The sequence below is a fragment of the Phyllostomus hastatus genome, unplaced genomic scaffold (assembly GCF_019186645.2).
Source record: "Phyllostomus hastatus isolate PE091 unplaced genomic scaffold, TTU_PhHast_1.1 phas_contig_196, whole genome shotgun sequence".
NCBI classification, from domain to species: Eukaryota; Metazoa; Chordata; class Mammalia; order Chiroptera; family Phyllostomidae; genus Phyllostomus; species Phyllostomus hastatus.
The window spans coordinates 31,450,337-31,464,710 of NW_025333709.1; the positions used below are offsets into that span (position 1 = coordinate 31,450,337).

A 14,374-nucleotide genomic window follows, 5' to 3' on the forward strand; every position below is an offset into this window, starting at 1 on the left:
AAGTCCTGGCTGAGGTCAAACGGGATGGTGTTCTGCCTTCCTGTGTCAGCTAAGACGGTTAATAAGTGTTCTTCGCGTGGTCTACCGACTGTCATGTTTTTTGAATTTTTGTGCTTTTTGTTGCCTGAAATTTGACAACTCAAATGTTCACTATTTAAAATTGCCCCCAGTACAGCATGATGACTACAGTTAATAATATGGTGCAGCATACTTGAAAGTTGCTAAGAAAAAAATGTGTCACTATATACAGTGACGAATGTTTATTAGACTTACTGTGGTGATTGGTTTGCAGTATATGTAAATATTGAATCATTACATGGTGTACCTGAAACTAATATAATGTTATATGTCAATTTAAAAAATAACGCCCCCCCCAATACAGTTCTGAAGTGCTGTCTGGCATTTCTAAGCACACAGGCTGGGATGCGCCTCCCAGAGAAAGGCCATGTGTTTGATTGGCTTCATTCGGGCACGGTTGGCAGTACGGCTATCTGAGAGTTCAGTATTGATTCATCAATAACATCCTTTAAATAGAGTGTCTGTAAACAGAAGTACACGTGAAACCAGATTATAAACTGATCAACTGATGAGTCTGTTGTGACCAGACGCTCACAGGAACCCGGCACGGTGCCTCCCCGGGGGCGGTAAGTATTCACTGCCGAGAGCTGACTGTTTTTGGGTGTTAAAGTGTCAAAAAGACTCTTTCTTCTGTTGCTAACTTTCCGGCCATTTATATGTCATGACTGAAAACCCAGTGGAGAAAAGTCAGAAAAATAATAAGGAGATACACCACACACACACACACACACACACACACATACATACATACACACACACACACAGTAGACAAATAAGTATGCCCAGTGACAAGATCTGGAGAGAAACACAGAAAATAGTAGGGCAAGAGTGATGGGATTGTATGCTTTTAATATTCTTTTGTTAATATTTCTAATTGTTGGCACTTCTTTAGAGATTTTGTTATTAAAAACTAGAAAGACTGTCCGGAAGTCCAGGAAGCAGCCCCTAAGAGAGAGATTGGTGGTGGCCAAGCTGCCCGGAGAGCCACCGGGAGGTGACAGACCTGCAGAGGGGTCCTTGTTGCTTGGGAGACAAGCTTCCCAATCTTCCTAGCCTTCTCTTTAAAAACGTAAGTCAGTGAAGGGAACATGAGGAGGGAGACTGCAGGAAGAGGGGTGGAGAGAGTGAGTCTGTGGTCTTAGTGTTTTTCTGCTGAGAATAGAGCCTTGGCAAGAACATCGAACACATGCCTCTTTGCTAAAAATAAAGTCACAAGTGCTTTTGTGTTCAGCCTTGATGTGATATTAATGATAAAGAACCACTAGTTACAGAGGGACCACCCTGGCTCTGTAACCCTGAAAAACACATCAGTTTATGGGGAACTGCTGGCAACGGTGGAGACGACCACCACGACCGGGTCACTGTGGAAATACTGTGCCTCACTGCTCTGCAGAAGAGAACTCCCCACGATAATTTATGGAGGACGTAGAGGGCCTTGGGAAGCGATTTGTTTCCTTGTGACCAGGGACTGATTTTCCACAAAATTGTGCACTGGCGAATTCTCACAGGAGGGTTGGAAAATGAAGCTAGGGTTTCAGGTTCGACTCACAGGAGCTGCCTTTCTCTGGACGCCCTTTGTTTCCCTCCGTCTGGTCGGCAGTCCTTCCGGGGCCTTCCTCAATCCCTGGCGGGGGCTGAGGCCTAGTCCTTGTTCAGGATGAAAAGGTATTGGAAGGCCGGCTGCTCTAATTGGAGCTTGCACCTGCAGCCCCCAGCCTCCGAGGCGGCTGGGCTCTGGTGCTGTGTGTGTGCATTTGATTTCCTCAATGAACACTGGGACCCTGCACAGTTCTCTGGCCTGAATATGCTGGAAGGGATCCAAGCGGCTCGGCCACTCTCCCCTTTCTGGGGAGGAGGCACCCTTTACTCTCTAAGAAGGAGCGATTTTTAGCCTTGCAAATATATCCAGTGTATTCTGATCTAATCTCTTCTGGCCCCAAGAGGATTTACCCAGATAAAGGGTGCCCTTCAGGTAGTATGAGAAGGTGCCGCACAGGACTCTCACCCACCTGTAGGCCGCTGCATTTTTTATGAGTTTCTCACACTTCAGTAACACTATCCAGGCAGGCTGAAGAGTGGTGACTACAACCTCTGTGCTCAGAATGGTGGAGGGAAATGGAGAAATCACCCAGGTTGCTCTAATTAATTAATGACCGACCGAGTCTCGGTCCCCCTCACAGCGCCCAGGGCTCCATCCCAGGGCACATCTCTGATGTGTAGAATCCCATAGATTGTGGTTTCCAGATTCACCCATGAAATCATCGCCACAGTCAAGATAATGAACTTCTGTTACCTCCCAAAATTTCCTCATGCTCCTCTGTAATCTCTCTCTCCATGACCTACCACCACATCCCCAGGCAACCCCGGATCTGCATTCTATAACTACAGATGATTTGCATTTTCTAGAATTCTATCTAAATGAAATCAGATAGTATGTATTCTTTTTTTTTTTCTTTTTCAGTCTGGCTTTTTTCATTCAGCGTAATTCTGAGATTCATTCATACTGTGTGTATCAACAGTTCATTCCCTTTTCATTGCTGGACATACCACATACCCTTGTATGGACATACCACAATCTGTCTATTCATTCAACTATTGGTGGGCATTTGGGTTGTTTCCAGCTGCTATACAAGCCTTTGTATGGATAGGAAATTTTATTTCTATTGGATAAATACTTAGGAGTACAATGGCTGGATCATAGGGCAGGTATACATTTAACTTTTTAAGAAACTGCCAAATTGGTTCCTAGGTATCCTTACCAACATTTGGTATGGTCAGCCTTTTAGATTTAGTTATTCAAAGTGCAATGGTATTTAATTCTGGTTTTAATTTGCTTTTTCTTAATGACTAACAATGTTTGGCACCTTTTCAACATGTTTATCGTTATCTACGTATCTTCTTTTGGCAAAATAACTGTTCAAGTCTTTTGACTATTTCTTAAACCGGCTTGTCTATTTTCTCATGATTGAGTTTTGATAGGCTATGATCCATTCTCCCAGTGAAAATATGCATATATTTAATCCTCACCTGAGAATAAATTTAAAAAAATTGATTTTAGAGAAAGGGAGAGAGAGACACATTGAGGTGAGAAAGAAACACTGATGTGAGAGAGAAACATTGATCTGTTGCCTCCCAAATGTGCCCTGACAAGGGATCAAACCCACAACCTAGGTATGTGTCCTGACTGGGAATTGAACCTATATACCCCTAGAGTCATATCTGGCATGCTTACTCTTTAACTGGTTATGCTTGGGGTCAAATGAATGGTACACAGATGGCTATGGAAAAAGGACCATTTCCCAGGTATACACAAATGTCTTGCCAGATTGGTGACTCTGGGAAGGACAATCATGGTCCTTGGGCGCTTTTGGAGGGACCCCCAATCCACCCTCCCTGTAAGCCTGTGGGGCCTGAGGCTTCTGTTGGGCTGGCTAGTGTTTTGGTCTTTTCACTTAGTTTGAGGTTAGAATGGGGCTGTGAATACGAGAGCGGTTGCTTCCCTAGATGAATTCCCAGACCACCCCCAGCCACACAGAAGCTTCCACCCTCTGGGGACTTTCATCCTCACCTCTGGGGACTCGAATCTTCTTTTACCCCTGGTTGTATCTAGTGTAGCAGCAGTTCTCCATGGGGGCCATTTGGAGAATGTCTCCAGACATTCAGCATTGTCTGGAAACATTTTTGATTGTCACAGCTTGGGAGGTGTTTACTGGCATCCAGTGGGTAGAGGCCAGGAATGCTGCTAAATATCCGACAGTGCACAAGACAGCCCTCCATATCCAAGAACTATCCAGCCCAAAATGCCCATGTTGGCAAGATGGAGAAATCTTGATCTTAATGATTTAATCATGTGTCAACCAGAATGGACAGAGAGGATAACAGATTCTGAAAAAGTGGTTCTTTGTTCACTGATCAGGCGAGTGCCATAGTAGGGATGTGGAGAGCTGGTCAGCAAGTTCGCGGGCATGCGAAGAGCTGGCTGCCCAAGGCTGCTCCTCTCTCTTCGCCCCTCTCTGCCTTTCCTTCTCCCTCCTATTAGGAGCTTTGGAGTGTGACAGACGTGGTTTCAAACCCAGGAGCCACTGCTTGGTGCCTTTGGGCAAGTTACTTAGTCTCTTTAAACCTCAGTTCTCCACCAGAAAATGGAAATGATCATAGTACTTTTCATAATGATGAGAATTAACATAAAGCAAGCCATGTAAAGAGTCTGACAATGTCTGGCATGTGAGAACTCAGTAGTGCCCATGGTCACTATTATTCCATGAACTGAGCACCTGCCAAACACAACGCACCTTGCCAGGTGTGTTTCCTAGCCACTCAGTGCCAGTTGGTGACAAATCTTTACTAGTCTATAGAAACATTTACTCTAAAGTCTTAATAGTGTTAACCCTAGGCCCTCAGAAATAAAACCTGGTGGGTGTGCTGAACTCCCTGTGCTTTGTGCTTCACACTAGTGCTAAAAGTAATGAATGAAAAGTGACTTAGGTTAAAATGATACATTACCTATTGAGGTTCTTATGCACACATTCAGATATTATGTCTGTGATTTGTTGATGGTCCCTGATAAGAAGTTTACGCCACGAGGTTTGTCAGACAATACAGCACTAACTGGGACTCTCCGAGTGACTCCCCGGGACCTCAGGGGCTGCCCCATTCCAGGACTGAGCGGGATTCCGTGTCGAGAGATTCGGATCACATCTCAGCTGGGGGAGGTTGCTCCAGCACCAGGAACGCCTCGCTGCCAGATGGCAGAGCAGAGGCCGTGAGGCCTGTGCCAGGGTGAGCTCAGGGAGCTTCTGGAGACCATTGTTGCAGACCCAGAGAACCAGTTCTGTGAGGTGTGCTCAGAGCGGGTATTCAGTCGGAGTAACAGGAGGTGTGGTGACGAAGTGGAGGAAGTCTGGGTAAGGATTGATTACAAGCAGTACAGGCAAATTGCTCTTCTCCGTTTTCAAAAGAGTGAGGGAGAAGTAAGGCTTTGGCCTTGGCCCTCAGACAATGCCTTGATTCTTGCCAACCTCAGGAGAGCGAGCCCACAAAATCGCCAGGGAGCCCAAAGATAATCCAGGCGATAAGGGCTCAGCCAGGCAGCATCCTGGCCAAAGAATAAGAGCAGAATATTTGGTTTAACTATATTTCTGCCTGTGCATTTCCCTGTGGGGCAGGAGACACATTCAATGGCTTGGGCATGCTCTGCATTTGGGAGGCAGAATGGGGCTGATGCAAATTAAGAATCCTTCGGGCTCCTGTGGCAAGGGGACTCTCATGAGGCTTTGGACACTGGACCCATGAAAGAGCTACTGAGGAACATTCTAGAAGACAGGATTGATTTCCTGGCCTTTGGTCACCTTCCCAGGAGAGTGGTGGAGTCCTTTTGCTGGGGGGTGGGGGTTGTGTGTGGATGAATAGACAGGAGTTTTCTTCTCTCAGGTGGACTGTTCTCAGCATTAAGGAGTCAGTTTGCATGACCATGGCTGTTTCCCCATTAGGCTATTCCAGGAAAGGGAAGAAGATGTACTTGCTTAAATAAAAAAGTTCAAAGTTCACAAAAATTGCCTCTTTTTTTAAGATTTTATTTATTTATCTTTTAGAGAGGGAAGGGAGAGAGAAAGAGGGAGAGAGAGAAACATCAATGTGCAGTTGCTGGGGGTCATGGCCCACAACCCAGGCATGTACCCTGACTGGGAATTGAACCTGCGACACTTTGGTTCGCAGCCCTCACTTAATCCACTGAGCTACACCAGCCAGGGCTAAAAATTGCCTTTAAGCAAGAGGGGTGGCTGCCACTAAAGAATGTCACAACAAACTGTTAATTCTACTCTTTGCTTTCTATCTGCCTGACCAACTGACAGAAGACAGATTTATGGAAGGAAGATCGTTTGAGTGACAGGCGTCCTGTCCATCCTTCTAAATACTCGGTGATTGATGTGCTAGGGGTCTGCGCTGCATCATCTTGACTTGTCATGTAACAGCCTTCACCAAGTTTAGTTCAGAGGAGGTACGCTCTTATCTTTTATCTACAGACAGATGCCAGGGGTGAAAAAACCCCAAAGGGCATTTTTGCATCACCAGTGCTTGTGCTAGTGTCTCAATAAAGGCGTTTTGAATGGATAACTGAAACAGCGGGAAATACCATGCTTCTGTGCACGTGTTGGTGAGGACATTGATCGCTAAATCACACAGAGTTTTCTTTATCAAGCCTGACACAGTCAATCCCCATTCCGAGTTCAGGTGCCATCTACATATCTGAGCTTCTGTTTTTGGAGCTTCCCTAAGCTCTTCAGGCACGGGGACTGTGGGGAAAAGGGGGCTGGCTCATTGCTCCAAAGACAGGATGGGGACGGTTTCAAGGACGACCCCACTCTCTACACGTCCACCTCTCCCCTCCTCAGGCAGGCTGCAGACCTGCTTTGACAGTAATGGACTTCCGGCCTGGGGGTAGCCTTGGTTGGTGTCGGGTTTGCCAGGCAATTATGGCAGTTACTGTTGGCCTGGCACTCAATGAGTGAGGACAGCAGCCGCTCCGGAGGGACCGCAGTGAGCAGGAAACTAGTAGAAGAAAAGATGCCTTTTCTGTGATGCTGGGACCTTTAAAGACCAAAACAAGGACAAGATATGGTGGCTTCCCATCCCCAAATTATGTCAAAAGAAAAACAGCAGTGAGCCGTGAAATACGCTTACGTTAAATGTGGCAAAGTTCTGATGTTTAATGACTTTAGAATTTCTTTTCTAAATTGAGATATAATTTACATATCACATTATATTAGTTTCAGTTGTACAACACCCTGATTGGTATTCACATATATTGCAAAATGATCACCACCATATGTCTAATTAACATCCATTATCTCACATAGTCACTTTTTTTTTTCTAGTGATGAGACGGTGTTACTTTTGAATTGCCCAAATCTATTCATTTATATTTCTCTCTTTTAACTAATGTTTTCTTTAATGCCTCTGCTCTGCCAGTGCCCTCATCCCCTCTGAGCCACCTGTTGGGAAATCATAACAACACAGTGTTTATTACATGCATTTTATATACATTTTTCTGTGACTATGTAAAAGAAGAAATTTAAATCTCCAGTTTTATAGTCAAGAGCAGTAACTCGCCTAAGACCACACAGTTAGTAAGTGTCAGAACCAGGATTTGAACCCCAAACTTTGGCTCTATAGTCTCTTGTTCTGAAGCCTAGAATCCAGCCATATTGGCCCTGCATACAAGTGACCCACCTCAAGCAGCCTGGGCCTGCCTTGCCAGGTCCTCCCTTGGCCTCCGGCACTTCACACACAACAACCTGTGCTTCCGTTCCAACCCTCCCTGACTTTGTTAGTCCCCACCCTTGGGATTCCCCTCTGGCCTCTGTCTCCTTCCTTCCTATCCATTGGGTCATGTGCCTTCCCAAGACAGGCTGTCGAGACAGCTCTGATTGCACTTCCCTGCACGGAACTGTAGGTGTCTGACTCCTGTCTGCTTCCCACGGTGGACAGAGAGTTCCTTGCGGGTGGAGGCCAAGGTTTTAAATCTCTATCTAACGACCTAGCCAAGTACCTGGCACACAGTCAGTGCTTAGTACCTGCCTTTGAGGAAATAACTGAGGGGGAGCCTAGATGAGGACCTGGAGGAGGAAGAGGAGCAGTGATTTCCCAAACAGTAGTCCCACCCTGGAGATGCTGTCAGTACCTGGAGCAGAGAGTGGGCGGCCCACCACCGTGTGGGTCAGAGGAGTACTGTGCGAACACAATTGGCGGGGTGAACCTCACGCCCTTGGGTCTGGAACTGGGGACACGGGCCCTAACTGCATGGAGACTGCTCTGCTCCCCACAAATCGAAGACAGTGAGAACACATAAACCTGCACAAATGTTACCATGGGTCACAGTGACTTCTGAGTTTTTTATAAATGTCAAAATTAAATAAAGGGTTCTTCGTCTTCCCATCTTCTAAATAATTCAGTGCTTTAAGCCAGTAGATGGGGCTGAGCAAGGCAGTCACTAATGTGGGGGGTGGAGGAGATACAGTGGTGGCCCAGAGGGGGCAAGTAAGTTAGCCACAGAGAAGGGCTGCCCAGCACAGTGCCAGGGCCTGGATGGGCAGAGGAAGGTCTCCCTCTAGGGGGACAGCCTGAGTGTCGGGATCTAGGCATGACTCGGGGGCATCTGCGCGGGGACGAGGGCAGCGCTGGCCACTGCAGGTGATGACGTTCGGGGCATTGATCAAATAAGCAGATGAGTAAGGGCAATGGGAGTTGGCTGCATTAGTGCCAGAGAAGGGCCTTGCAAATGCAGAGAGGGAGGGAACGAGAACGAACCCAGTGGTGGTGGCTTGGAATTGGAAGTGCCAGTGTGGGTTTATGTGTTTTAATACAAATAGATCAATACAGAAATGACTATAGATGTATGCATACACACACAGGTCCTGATTCTGCCCACTCAGTGAGGGAACAGTGACGCCCCAGTCAGCAATGGGCACACCTAGCAGTCAGATTTTGGATTGTAAATAATTCCCCACTAAAAGGAACTAGAACTCCTTGGGAAAATAACTGATTTAAAGGCTCATGTACCAGGAAGTGCTGAAAAGATAATGGGAACATGTCAAAGGAACACATTGAAATTCTGATTAGAAGTGAGATATTTATGTACTTTCAAAGCACTTCTTTACAGAACACTTATTAACTGAAAAAGGGAGAAGAGTGATTTACGGTGGAGAATGCTGGCAGACACCGTCTTCATCAAGTGGTCTCAGTGAAGCTTAAAATCATCTGCTACCCAACAGGCTGCAATGAGAAGAACGCAGCTTCATTTCTGTGCTATTCTTGCCAAAACTGTGTAACCTGAGTCTAGGCACGAGGAAACTCAGACAAACCCAAATTGAGAGACACTCTCCAGAATACCTGGCCTGTATTGCTAAAAAAGTGTCAGGATTACGAAAGTGAAGGAAATGCAGAGGAAAGTTCCCAGGCTGGATCACACGAAGGACACACGACAACTAAGTGCACAACTAAATGCCTCATTCTGAAATACTCACTTGCTTGGAAGGGATATTTTTGGACAACTGGCTTAAACATGAATGGATTCTGAGTCTGAGGATTCTGTAACAATTGAAAACATGCTGGGGCCTGAGGATGAGATAGTATTCAACACTAACAGATCCATGTTAATTTCCTGAGTTTGTGCTTCTGTAGGAGAATGTCCTCGTCTACTAGAAATGCTCACTAGCGTGTTTAGGTAAGGCAAGGCATCATTTCGGTAGCTTACTCTCAAAGGATTCAGATAATATAGTATAAAAGTCTTTGTACCATACTCTACATGCAACTCTTCTATAAGTTAGATTTTTTCAAAACAATATAAACATACTATACATATACACACACATACACACACGTATTCTACATCTACATCTACATGTTATGAATATGTTAGGTTTACATTATAATGTTTTCCAGATGTGCCAGGACAGGCTGCCTAGAGGCCACTTTGGGTGGACAAAATGCTTTGGGTATCTCTGCTGCACGTCGGTTCTCTGTGGAGGTGCGGGACGTGGGTACTCTCGCCCCACGCATGGAGTAAAGAATGAACAGATTCCTGAATAACTAGACAGAGATAACCCATGGAATCTGTGGAGCTCATCATGCCATCCATTTGCTATCTGATGATGGACTCGTCTGCCAGAACCTAAGAGTAGAAACACGGAGAGCTCCTTTGATCTCTCAGGGAGTCTGTGGGACAACTAAGGGCCAGTTCTTCCGTGCTGATCGGGAATGAGAATTGTGCACGGGACCGACCCCATGTTCATCTGAGGCTCAGCTCATGGTGCTAACCATAACCACTACCTCTCGGACACCTTCTGTGGGCCAGAAAATGGGATAGGCATTTTGTGTCCCTTTTATAATCATCATAATTGTTCTCTTTATTAGATATGGTTCCCAATGTATAGATGAGGAAATAAGGCTCAGCGAGGCTTAGTAACTCGGCCATTGTCATGTTCATATGTTGAAGTCCAGTATCTCCGAATGGGACTGGGTTTGGATATAAAGCCGTTACAGAAGTGATTAGGTTCAAATGAGGTCCTTAGGGTGAGCCCTGATTCGATCTGACTGTGTCCTTATGAGAAGCAGAAATGTGGACACACAGGGAGTCACCAAGGGTGGCCGTGCACAGGGGGAGGACCAGTGAGGACACAGCAAGAAGACACCACCTGCAGGCCAAGGACAGTGACCTGGAAGAAACCAAATCTGCCAATTCCCTGACTTGAGACTTCGAGCCTCTAGAACTTTGAGAAAATAAGTCTGTTGTTTCCATGACCCAGGGTGTAGTATTTTGTGATGGTAGCCCTAGCAACTAAGACAGTTATGTTATGCAACTGGCCGTGGATACAGCTGGGATTCAAAATCAAATCCTTGCAGCTCTTTCCACTGTCCTATGCCGCCTTCCTCCATGCAGGGCCTCTGCTGAGACACCTCCTCTCACCTTTCCCAACAGCTGCCCAGAATCCTCATCCCAAACCTGATGGACCTAGCAGATCCCTCCTCCATCCTCCCAGAGCACTTATCACACTGCGTGTAATCAACTGCATACAACTAACTCACCATGTCCTGACCAGACTGAGAGTAGGGCCCTTCCTTCCTGGGCACATGTCCCATGGAACACATGTGTCCCATGCGGCCAGGCATGTGGCCATTACAACAGTTAGTATTTACTGAGCACTTAGGTGCACCAAAGGCCTCACATGCATTATCTCATTTAAACCTTCAGACCATTCCATGAGGTAGGTATTACCATTATTCCCATTTGATATATTAGAACACTGAGCTTACAGGAGTTAACTACCCCAGGACACAGAGCTAATAGGTGGTGAGGGCAGGATTCTGATCCAGATGGTCTATGCCCCAGGCTGTGCTCTTCACCCCCGCCCACCTCTGCTCTGAGCACGTTCCTGCACAGGATGCTGTGCAGGTGGAGGAGCTCTCCCTTGGTTCAAGCCCCTGCTTTCTGCTAAGCCCGAGCATGACACGCACTAGCTGTGGAGAGTCGTCTCACACACCACTTCCACCCCCAGCCCCTCTCTGCACGACGCCTTTAGCACTCCTCGAGCCTATAGTTTGCACCACACCCTGACCTGTGACCCCGTGTTGGGCACAGGGGACAACATTTATCAATATTTGTTAAATCGCATCCAATGCCCAGGGATGGATGTAAACAGGAATAAGTAATAAGATGGTATATTGTATTGGACACTATGACGATCTCTTTCTGGATTTTCCAGGAGAGTTCTAGCTTCTAAAATGTCATCCTCTCGCCAGCCCTTCTGCCAGAATTTGTGGCAGAGAATGCCATCAGCACTTGGTACAGAGAGCAAAGTCATCATCCCACTGAAAAGAGGTGGGAACAGAGTAAATACGCTGCCTGTCACTTACCTATGCACCTGCTGTTGGGCAAGTCACCACGACTCTGGCCCTAAGTGTCTGTACGAGTAAAACTGCAAAGGTAATGCCTAGTCCCACAGTAGGGACGAAACCGGTATGTGGCTGATGAGGAACGACACTGTGTAAGTCCAGTCACCGTTGGTGGGATTGCTTACGTTTTTACTGACCCGTTTGGCCAAGAAAAAAAATTAAATTAAAAAGCAGTTTTTATTTTTGAAAGTAAAGGAAGAAGGCTTCCATGAAGACCAGTGCATTAAAAAAACAAAAAAACAGACATAAGGAGAGCAACTATCCTGAGGTCTTTTCAGAGTATTTAAAAAAAGACATAACTAGATATTTCTATTTTCTAGGTTCTCCTCAGCAATTCTGTGTGGTGGGGAAGGGCAGGGTGGAGGCTGGGCTGGAGTAATCAAGGCACAAATTTGTCTCAAATTGCATCAGATGCATGCCACCTGGTGTAGGAACCAGGCCTCTTACCTTTGCTGCATTGTGGGTCAAGTCCCAGTGGGGTCAGGCCTCTGGGGACAGTCCACTTGGGAGCTGAACTTTTCTGACTCAGCAGCATCCAAGGAAAACTTTCTCTTTCCTCCGTCCTATCTTGTAGACACGCACGAACTTCACTTTGTATACTCGGGTAAATCTCTCCCTCCGTGTCTTCTGCAAGTCTCCTCCACGATCCCAGAACACTCACCACACTGCACACATGTAACCCGCAGTGTCACAGAGACAACCGCTCTACAAACCTCAGGGCAGCTTCTAGGGAGTTTCCAGGGAGAGCAGCCCCCCACAGAGCAGGCTGTCATTAGCATTAGTGACAACTCTGTTCTGGTTTGAATGTGACCGAGGCCTGCTACAGCTTCCTTTTGCGCTCGCCAAAAGCCAGGATCCTTTTGTTCACCTTTAGGACTGCCAAGTCAGGCCTGCCGCACCCCTGGCGCTGCCTTCCTGCGGGCAATGGGAAAGTGAGCTTGGGGCTGGGAAGGGAAATCAACAGGGAAATAAACACAGGGTCGCTGCACCATCAGGTCATCATGAGTCCTGGGACATCATCAAGCTGGGATCTGGACAGGTTTCAGAATCCTGGGCATCTTTTTCTTTTTAAATATGAGAAGAGACATATATACATTTGTCTGAAATCTATATTGGACAAATCAGGCAATTCTGACTTGTTCCAATGCCTTGCCAAACTTACAAAGATTTTTCCACATGCAGTGTCTCTTATAACTGAACATTGGCTTATGTTTGTAGGCAAAGAAACTGAGCAAGTTTATAGCTGATGCTAGTTAAGGCTTTTATCTCTGCAGATACAGAGTTATTGTTAAATAGGATTTCTTCTACTTACTCTTCAACAAAAGTCCGCAACAGCAGCAACATATTTGGTAACACTTAGCACGTGCTTGCTGTCTGCCAGGCCCTGTGCTAATCGCCTGACCTGCATGATTTCATGTAGGTCTCAACATAATCCTATGGTTCTCATTCCCATTTTATAGATGCCTAAATTGAGCGTTAGAGAGATTAAGTCGCTCCTGCAAAGCAACCCAGCTACATTTAAAACATGTAAACCCTGCCTTTCTGGACGTGTGCTTTTCTGCATCTCACTTTTCCCGCCGGTCAGCGGGAGCACGTCTGTGGATTGATGGCTCTGGTGCTGGTCAAAGGGCTTGCTTAACACACTCTTAGCTCTGGGGATAGAATCCTAGACAGAAACACAGATCGTTGGTTAGGTAAGCGCCCTCTCCCCTGAGCCGTGAATGAATGCTATCTTTATGTCGTTTGTACATGGAGCACTCCTAGCCCAGGTGCCCTCTCTTTTCTCTAATCCAGGGTGGTACAGGCTGTGGCCGCCTGGCTCTCCGCTGCGATTCCTATTCACTGAAGTCAAGCACACTGTGACTTTCTTGACCTCTGGGTTTGCATTGGTCAGGGCCTGATGGTGTTCGTCCTTTTGACTTTGGGAGCCTAACAGCTCCAAGATCCTTTTAATCAATCATCCCTGGGATGAATGACACTCAGTTCCCAGCCCGGAAAACTTCTGCTTGGTGAGAAGAAATCAGCACAGGTGTTTTCAGTCCTCAGGTCATTGTGCAAGTTTTTGTTTTATTGTCCTCATCTCAGCTCCATTGTTAGCCCAAGGCTGTTCCCGGGGCAGCTCACAGCTGGTCAGAGGAAAGTAAAACCATTAATTAGGGGACGAGGAGATGCCTCCCGGCGGGGTCCACGCTGTCTGTTTTTGTAAATATGAAAGTTGCGACATCTGGGCAGTTGTTACTCATCTTTGTTACCCCTGGATTTGATTTGGTGCAGCTTTAGGGAGTTTTGCTCTGGGGCCACGTAAGCCCTTAAACTTGAGGTTGGTCAGCTTTTTGTTCTTAACAGAGAATCCAGACTTACTGGAATTATGGCAATAAAGAAGATTAGAAAGGGGCTGGGCGTTTAGTTTAGATATCATTTCATTTTTCTTTCCTGGTGGTTTACAACTAAACACAGTGTCCAAATATGTTTATAGACTCTGGGCTCGGAGTTCTTTGATGAGGGAAGGCAATTTGTAAGAGTCAAATGGGCCTTTTCAACCTTATCATGGGAAACAAAAAACCAAAACATTGGAAAGGAGTTGATGTCATGGAGGCTTTCATGTTCCTCATCTGCTTCACAGCTTTTCACCACCAGGAAATAAAGACAGCAGACCCGGGGCCTGTTAGAAACGCCAAGCTGTTTCATTCAGAAAGGTAAGGTACATGGACTTTATTTCTCCTTCCTCTCCTGTGAGCATCTGGGTCAGGACTGATGAAATGAGATCCAAGAATTGTGTCCATTCTGGGATTGACGATAAACACACACGCGACTCCAAAAATATTTTTTTGCATGGTCATGGAAC

At 46.3% G+C, this 14,374-nt stretch overlaps 1 protein-coding gene across 1 annotated transcript in view; it reads right to left on the reverse strand.

Moving 5' to 3' along the window:
- Positions 1-12,161, reverse strand: part of LNX1 (ligand of numb-protein X 1) — a 149,230-nt gene extending 137,069 nt beyond the window's left edge. The window contains exon 1 of the mRNA XM_045833917.1: positions 11,977-12,161. The gene's annotated coding sequence lies outside the window, so the exon portion shown is untranslated. The remainder of the gene's footprint in view (positions 1-11,976) is intronic.
- Between the last annotated feature and the right edge of the window lie 2,213 nt (positions 12,162-14,374).